Genomic DNA, 7,865 nt, shown 5'->3' on the forward strand with positions numbered 1-7,865 from the left:
CCCGTTTTCCTTCATCGCGAACGCGACCGGGGTGTCGCGAACGTGAAGGGAAAATTTCTGCCCAGTGATTTAAGACCCAAAACAGAACAGAAACGGGATTTTATCCCATTTCTCAAACTCTCTCTTCTCCAACAGCTCTTGGGCGATTTTTGGAGCGATTCTTCATCAAACTTTCTTGGGTAAGTGTTGCTCAACTCGTTTTCTTCAACTTCCATTAATATTATTCGAATTATTAGGCCTAAACATGTGAAATCAAAGTAGAAATTAGGGAGTTTGGGTAGAGTTAGGGTTTTGAGGATTTTGGGTGATTCAACCTCAATTTGGGGTCGAATCTTAAAACAAATTATATATTAGGGTTATGGGTGATTGGGTTTTGGTCCGAGCCTCGTGTTTGGACCATGTGGGCCCGGTGTCGAATTTTGGTATTTTTGGAAGAATGCTAGAAAACTCATTTCTAGGCTATGTGATGATGTTGTTGAGCCCTAATTGACATTATCGAATTAATTGTGCCTAGATACCATTGTTTCGGAGTCGGATTGTAGAGGAAAGGCGGTATTTGAGGATTGATTGCTATTCTTTGGACCGAGGTAAGTGTTTGTTCTAACTTTGGCTTGAGGGAATAGGATTAGGATGTTATTTGCTACTTGCTAAATGTGGAGTATGGTGTATAGGCATGGTGACGGTTGTCTATGCACCGGAGTCTAACATGACCGCGAGTCTTAATTGCTTGTAATTCGAATGATGTGACACAATTTCCCTGTTTACTCGATAAATTTCATATAATGTGAACGGTTGAGGAAGAATTGTGATTGGTATATTTTGGAGCGTTGGCTCGAACAAGAATGTGATAGTGGAGAAAGAAGTGATTTAAAAGAGGATGTGTTGTGATTATTCCCTTGCCGGAACGTGTAGACTATTATTATGTACTCTCCCTAGCCGGGATATTTGGGCTGTTAGTTGTACCCTTGCCGGGTTAAAGTGTTATGTTGTCGAATTTCCCTAATGGGGCCTTCTTTACAAAGTCAAATATTTTGAACTATAGTATGAGATCGTGTGGCACGCCGTCCACTTATATACTATAATATGGGATCGTGTGGCACGCCGACCACTTATATATTATGAAATGGGATCGTGTGGCACGCCGACCACTTATATATTATGAAATGGGATCGTGTGGCACGCCGTCCACTTATGAATTAAGAAATGGGATCGCGTGGCGCGCCGACCACTTATATATGAGTTATGGTATTGAGATAGTCTCGTCGTTATATCCGTTGATCCGTATTCGCTGTATTTTCCACGAGCATGCCCCCTTCCTCTTTTTAGTTGATATTCTCTGTTGCTATTTCTGTTGCCTTTGTATATATATATCTGCACAGGTTGTTTTTGGTAGGTCCTATCTAGCCTCGTCACTACTTCGCCGGGGTTAGGCCAGGCACTTACCAGCACATGGGGTCGGTTGTGCTGATGCTACACTTCTGTGCTTGTTGCACAGATCATAGTACCGGAGCAAGAGCCTTTGGTCAGCAGTAGGAGCGTTGGGAGCTTACTTCAGTCCGGAGATTCCGAGGTAGCTTGCTGGTGTCCGCATGGCCCGGAGTCTCTCTCTTATCTCTGTCTTTCGTTTGATTTCCCTTGTATCGGATCAGACAGTACTGTATTCTCATTCAGACTTTGTATTTAGCATTCAGTAGAAGTTCGTGAGTTAGTGACACCAGATCTAGGTAGAGGTGTATTTGAAATTCCGCACTTGGTTTCTATTATTTATGTTTCGAGACTTCCGCTTTTATACTAATTGCCTCGTTCTTCTTTATTTTGTTAATGATGTTGAGAGAAGTGTTAAATTAATTGGCTTGCCTAGCTCCTATTAGTAGGCGCCATCACGACTCCCGAGGGTGGAAAATCCGGGTGGTGACAAGTAGGCGCCATCACGACTCCAGAGGGTGGAAAATTCGGGTCGTGACAGTTCAACTTTTCTAGAGCATTGAGACCAGCAAGTAATATTAGATCAATTTTATGAAATATGTACATAAAAAAACCTAATTTGAAACAAAAACTATGGGTTCACGTACTCTGTAATTTAGGCCTAAATTTGCCTTTGTATAAAGGTGCTTTGCGAAAAGAACTAATAAGAAAATAATGTTACATAAAATATAACAGAGGATGCAATACATATTTCTTCTAATCAACATAAACTTTTAATTAAATTAATTCAATATATAGTATTAAAGTACGTAAAGCTCTTTAATTTTGGTTTAAGTTGCGCTGTCACCCATCAACAAATTATCTCGATATGTTTAACTTAAAAGAAATCATGATGGGTTAAACTTATTTAAAAAAAAGAAATTTTCATAAAGCACTATCTTTTAGTAGTAATAAGTCATTTATAGATACTATTTGCTATCTTACGGATTATAGATATCTTTTGTGTGGTTATAAGATGTATTTGATGTATTTAAGCTATTGTATTCATGAATACAGTAGCAAAAATAGGCGTGAATCAGGGAAGTCCAGCTAATCAGTTGTTGTATTCGAGTGTATCCAACTGTATTCATGAAGTGAAACATGGGATTACAGCTAGACAGATTATTGTATTCGACTGTATTCACGGCGTGAAATAGGGGATTACACTGTTTTTAAAACGAAAAGTAATCAATTAACATAATAGACTCCTAATATAACTCAACAAACTCAATTATAACACACAAATTTTGTATTTTCAGTTATAAAAGAGATTCTCAACCGAAAAATACCCCAAAAACATAGCAATCTTCAGAGAAATATATAATACATCTGAATACATAAATTATATTAATTAAAAAAAATATATGAATACATTCATGGCATATAGCGAGACAGTGAATACAATAAAATACATAGAATACAGCGGGATACATTGAAATACAATGAAAAAAGACAGTGAATACAATAAAATACATGGAATACAATGAGATACATTGAATTACAATGAAAAAAGAGACAATGAATACAATGAAATACATGAAAATATATTGAAATATATTAACAGAAAATCAAGTTGCTCAGCCCCAAACTCCGTCCTCTTTGTTCAAGAACAAACCCTAATTTCCGGCGAATCCGCCGTTCATCGGAAGCCGGTAGTGAAAACGCGCCGCCTTGGTCCGGCGATGGTGTCGGAGCCGAGGTCACTTCCTGAGCAGAAGCAACCGCCGATAAGACCGCCGATACGCGAATCAAAACCCTTCTTTCATGGCTTTTCCATAACTTTGTGTACGTGTACCCATGTGCGTGGTCTCTTCGCATAAATTAAAGGACTATTGATTGATCGATAGGGATAAATCGATAAGCATGGACTAATTAGATTAGGGTTTAAAACCCTTAATTTTACTGAGCTAAGTTGGGGCTGGCCTTAATCACATCAGCAAGGTGTCAAACATGGAGAAAGAGGCGGAGAGAGAGAGAGGAGGTAACCATGGAGAAAGACTGGCGTTGAGAGAGAGAGGGTGGAGAAAAATCTGAAAGGATGAGAGAGAAAAATAATACAAAGAGTATTTTATGGCTTAAGAGTAGGAGGTAACCATAAATAGATATTTGGCTATAAAAATCAAAAGGTAGCAATAGAATATAATTTTTAAAAGGGTATTTATTTAAAATAAATAAGGTATCAACCTTTGCTATAGGAGGTAAAAATTCCTTAAAAAAATTAATAAAGGCCCGCATCTGAAATGTATATTACAAACTTTAAGGCCTCATTTGGAGGTCTGAATCTTAATCATTCAGATCTCAAATTTTAAGTGCGTTGTTTTTAAAGTCTAAATTTTAATTATTCAGATCTTAATCGTTAAGTGTGTTTGTTTTTTTACTTCACAACCACTTAATGGGTCTGAATAGGTCTGTATCATTAAGATCTATAACAGAGACTTAATATCATTAAGAAGCTATCATCCATATTCATTATTAACTGCTGTCACCGCCTACCATTATTGTAAGGCCCCGAAAAAGAATTTTTGTGCTCAAAACCTAGTAGCTCGTAGGGTCAGGTTCCGAATAGGTGTTGGGACGCAGTTCGGACCCATTGTACTGATCTAAGTATTTAAAAATCAAAGAATCAAGTTTTTCAGAAAAGTGTTATTTTGCGGTCCAGAATGCGGTCACAAATCATGTATGCGGACCGCATTTCTACCGCAGATTGAGTCAGTGGTTTGGTTATAATTGAGGTCAAAAATGCGGTCCATTATGCGATCGCATAACTGATATGCGGACCGCATTTCTATCGCAAAGTGAGTCAATGTGTCAGTCAAATTTGAGGTAAAAAATGCGGTGCATTATGCGACCGCAAATTGGGTATGCGGACCGCATTTCCGCCGCAGACCCAAACAGTAGGATTGGATTTTTGGAGCACTTCTGCGGTCCATTCTGCGGACCGCATTTCATCTCTGCGATTGCAAAGTGCAACCGCATATCTAACTCGGGTACCTATTTTTCTAAATTTAAAACCCGACCCCTTTTTAATAAAACACCCCAACCCCTCATTTTAATGATCTTTCTGAACAAAATAAGATATATGGAAGAGAGGGTTCTTGAGAGAGAAAGCTCGTCTTCATCAATTTGATTCTTCAAAACCATCCGGGCCGGGAAATTTCAAAGTAATTGTCTTCTTCTCCATTCTTGCAGGTAGAATCCCCACCCCTTTTTCATTGAACTTCAGGTTTAAACATAAAGGGGGATTCTCATGCATTGATTCTATAAAAAAAATTTGAAACATACATGCATGTCTTTTAAAACCTAAAACCTAGTAAGGGAATTGGGTAGAAGTAGAGGTTTGCAAAAGAAGGGCTGATAACCTAAATATGATCGGGTGGTAATTGTGAGCTTCAATTTTAAGATATATGTGTTAACTTGTGCACTAGATTGACGTTTCTAGACTGTTTGGTGAATTGAAAGTAGAAATTAAAAGGGAATTTAGCTCCAGGTATGTATGGCTAACTTTGACCTTTGTAAAATCACCTTGTTTGGTGTACGAATATTTGGTATGTGATATCTACGTGGATTATGTGTGAAATTCTGTGATTGGTATGATTTGAGTGTTCTTGGTTAAGTCTCCCGATATAATGGTGTAAGTAATTGGCAATAAACCAAATGTGTGATTGTGAAAGTGTTATGTGGTAAGAGCTGAGCAACAAATGATGGAAGGAAATCATAAATGATGCAATTGGAACAACTGTGGTAATAACATATATGGCTTGTCGTGGGCAATTATCGTTGTGACATAAAATGCATATGAGTTATTGAATATGATGCAAATGGTATTGATGGTTATGGAAATTCTTTGTGAATTGTTGTTGTTATTCCTTGAGAATTGTTGTTGTAGTTCTTGAGAATTGTTGTTGTTGTTCTTTGTGAATTGTTGTTGTTGTTGTTGTTGTGTTGTTTGTGAATTGTGATTGTTCGGCGAGATCGGGTTGCGCACCGCAACACGAAGTAATAAGGTGTGGGTTGTGGTGATAAGGGTGGCCGAGGTAATAAGGGTGGAAAGTGATCGAAATCACTATTGAAATGAAAATATGAGAAAGTTGTGAAATCATTGATGTGAAAATGTTGAAGGGGAAATGGAGGATTGTAAACTTGCTTGGCTTGATTGTTTCCTTTCATGTGTATTTGATTGTGGATTCCATTACTACTTGTTACTTATGTATGGTTTGAGTTTGCTTAGGGCAAAGTTTGTTCATACATACCAGTACAATTCAAATGTACCGACGTCCCTTTTGCCGGGGGCACTACATTCGTGTTATGATTGTAGGTGGATCCATAGCAGGTACTCCAATCTACCGACCGTAGCTCCCCTTCACTTTCCGTCAGCTGTATTGGTGAGCCCCTTCCTCTCGTGGCCCTGCGTGGATCATGCCACTTTTATTCCGGAGTCATGTTTTGGGTATTTGTGTAAGGTATAGGCGGAGCCTTGTTACCGGCAAGTATTGTATTATCCTTTGTATCCTTAGAGGCTCCGCAGAAAGTAAATGTGGGTTACGAACTTAAGTAAATATGTACTTTGTATGTTGGGCGATGTAAGTTGTAAACCTCTTTAAGTAACCATGTATGTTATGTATGTTTTGTAAAAAGGTGTTTTAATTATAAATGTCTAATTCCTTGATTAAAGCAATGAAAATACGGGGTAACACGTGGGATAGGAAAGGCACCCAGGTCCGCTTGACTGGGGCTACCCGGTCGGGTGCCGGTCATGTCCCTCGGTTTGGGGCGTGACAAACTTGGTATCAGAGCCTAAGATTTTAAAGTGTCCTAGGATGTCTCGGAGCCGTGTCTAGTAAAGTCCTTCTTATCGGTGTGTTGTCGACCACATCTATAAGTTGGAGGCTATTTAGACATTTAGGAATTTCACCCTTCTTTGATACTCCAATAGTGCGATAGAGCTCAAGTTAGGGAGCTGATTTCCTCTCTAAGTCTTGTTCTCAAGATTGGTAACCTTGATACCATAATCCGCGAATTTGAAGCATGTAAGGAGGGATTGATCCCACCATTGAGTCCGAGTGGATTGCCCAAGGACTTGTTAGGAGAATGTATTGAGCTGTGGATGGATTGGTAAAACATATCGCTAAGAGGGGAGTGTCCTTGTCCCTATTGATGTCTATGCACCATCAGATCATGTAGTATATCAGTATGTTACCTACGTACGTTAGGGATGTGGAGTCGAGGGGTATCGATTAAGCTATTGCCCTATCAACCTAACGTCATTAAGTGAGTCAAATGAAAATTTCTACTCATTGTATATGTACATCCATATTGAAGAATTCTCATAAACATGGTCTTAACAAGGTGTTGAATAACAAAACATTGCATGTATCGACTCTTTGAACGAGACGCACTATTCGTGAATCCACTCTATTATGAATTCTCTTATTTACATTCTTGTGGAATTAAGTTCTATAGTTATGCCCTTGAATTGAGTTATAACTCTAGGATTGATACTTCCCACTTGCTTTTCCTAAATTCTCACCAAGGGACTATATCCGATGAATTTCTTACAGAATCTTTTTATTTAGATGGACAAAATCTACTCGCTTGTGCCTATACATGCACCATCGTAAAGTTTACCTATGTGGTGTCACGTTCCATGCAAAGCATCCCAGCATTGCGATCCTTCTCGAGTCACTCTTTTACTCAGTTGTGTATATGGCTTATATGGTCTGAACAGTCAATCTACTCTCTTGCGAATATCATCATGAAAGCTTCTCACTGCCTAGTAAAATAAGAGCATACCTTAACACCTCACATGAGTGCATGTCAATCGAAATGGTCACCGTGTGCATAAAGTCTCTCTGAAAATTGAGATCCTCACATCCACGTCATAGGAAGATCATGTGTCACCATAACTTTCGTGTCCACTTGGGACATCCCGCAGTAAGTAGCTCACCTTGTCCTAGTATTGTGGTTGCTCGTGGCATGGTCATATATTGCAGTTGGGAGCTAATATAGCAGAAGCATGTCCAGCTTATAACAAATGTTTATCTTCTTTTTACACCTCCATAACATGTGTTCATTGTGTTCTTTAGTTAGTGAATCCAATGTGCTAGTTTCCCCACACTTGTTCGATAACCATGAGAGAACATATCCTTCTATGAGTCATTGTAACACTTCCTTTCTCGTAAGGACCCCTACTAGGCTCTCTGTCAAGACCAAGCACACCTTTGGGGGTTATTATAGCACAACGACTGTTTCTCTTGTTTTTTTGTATTTCATTAGCATATGGGTAGTTCTCAAGTCAAAATCCATAAAGAAATCATTATGAACATCTGCAAACCCTCCATGATTATTCTATACTATCTCAATGGGTTCCCATATCTTTTCAAGTTCATCAAGGGTTGATAGCA

Source organism: Nicotiana attenuata, unplaced genomic scaffold (genome assembly GCF_001879085.1).
Source record: "Nicotiana attenuata strain UT unplaced genomic scaffold, NIATTr2, whole genome shotgun sequence".
NCBI classification, from domain to species: Eukaryota; Viridiplantae; Streptophyta; class Magnoliopsida; order Solanales; family Solanaceae; genus Nicotiana; species Nicotiana attenuata.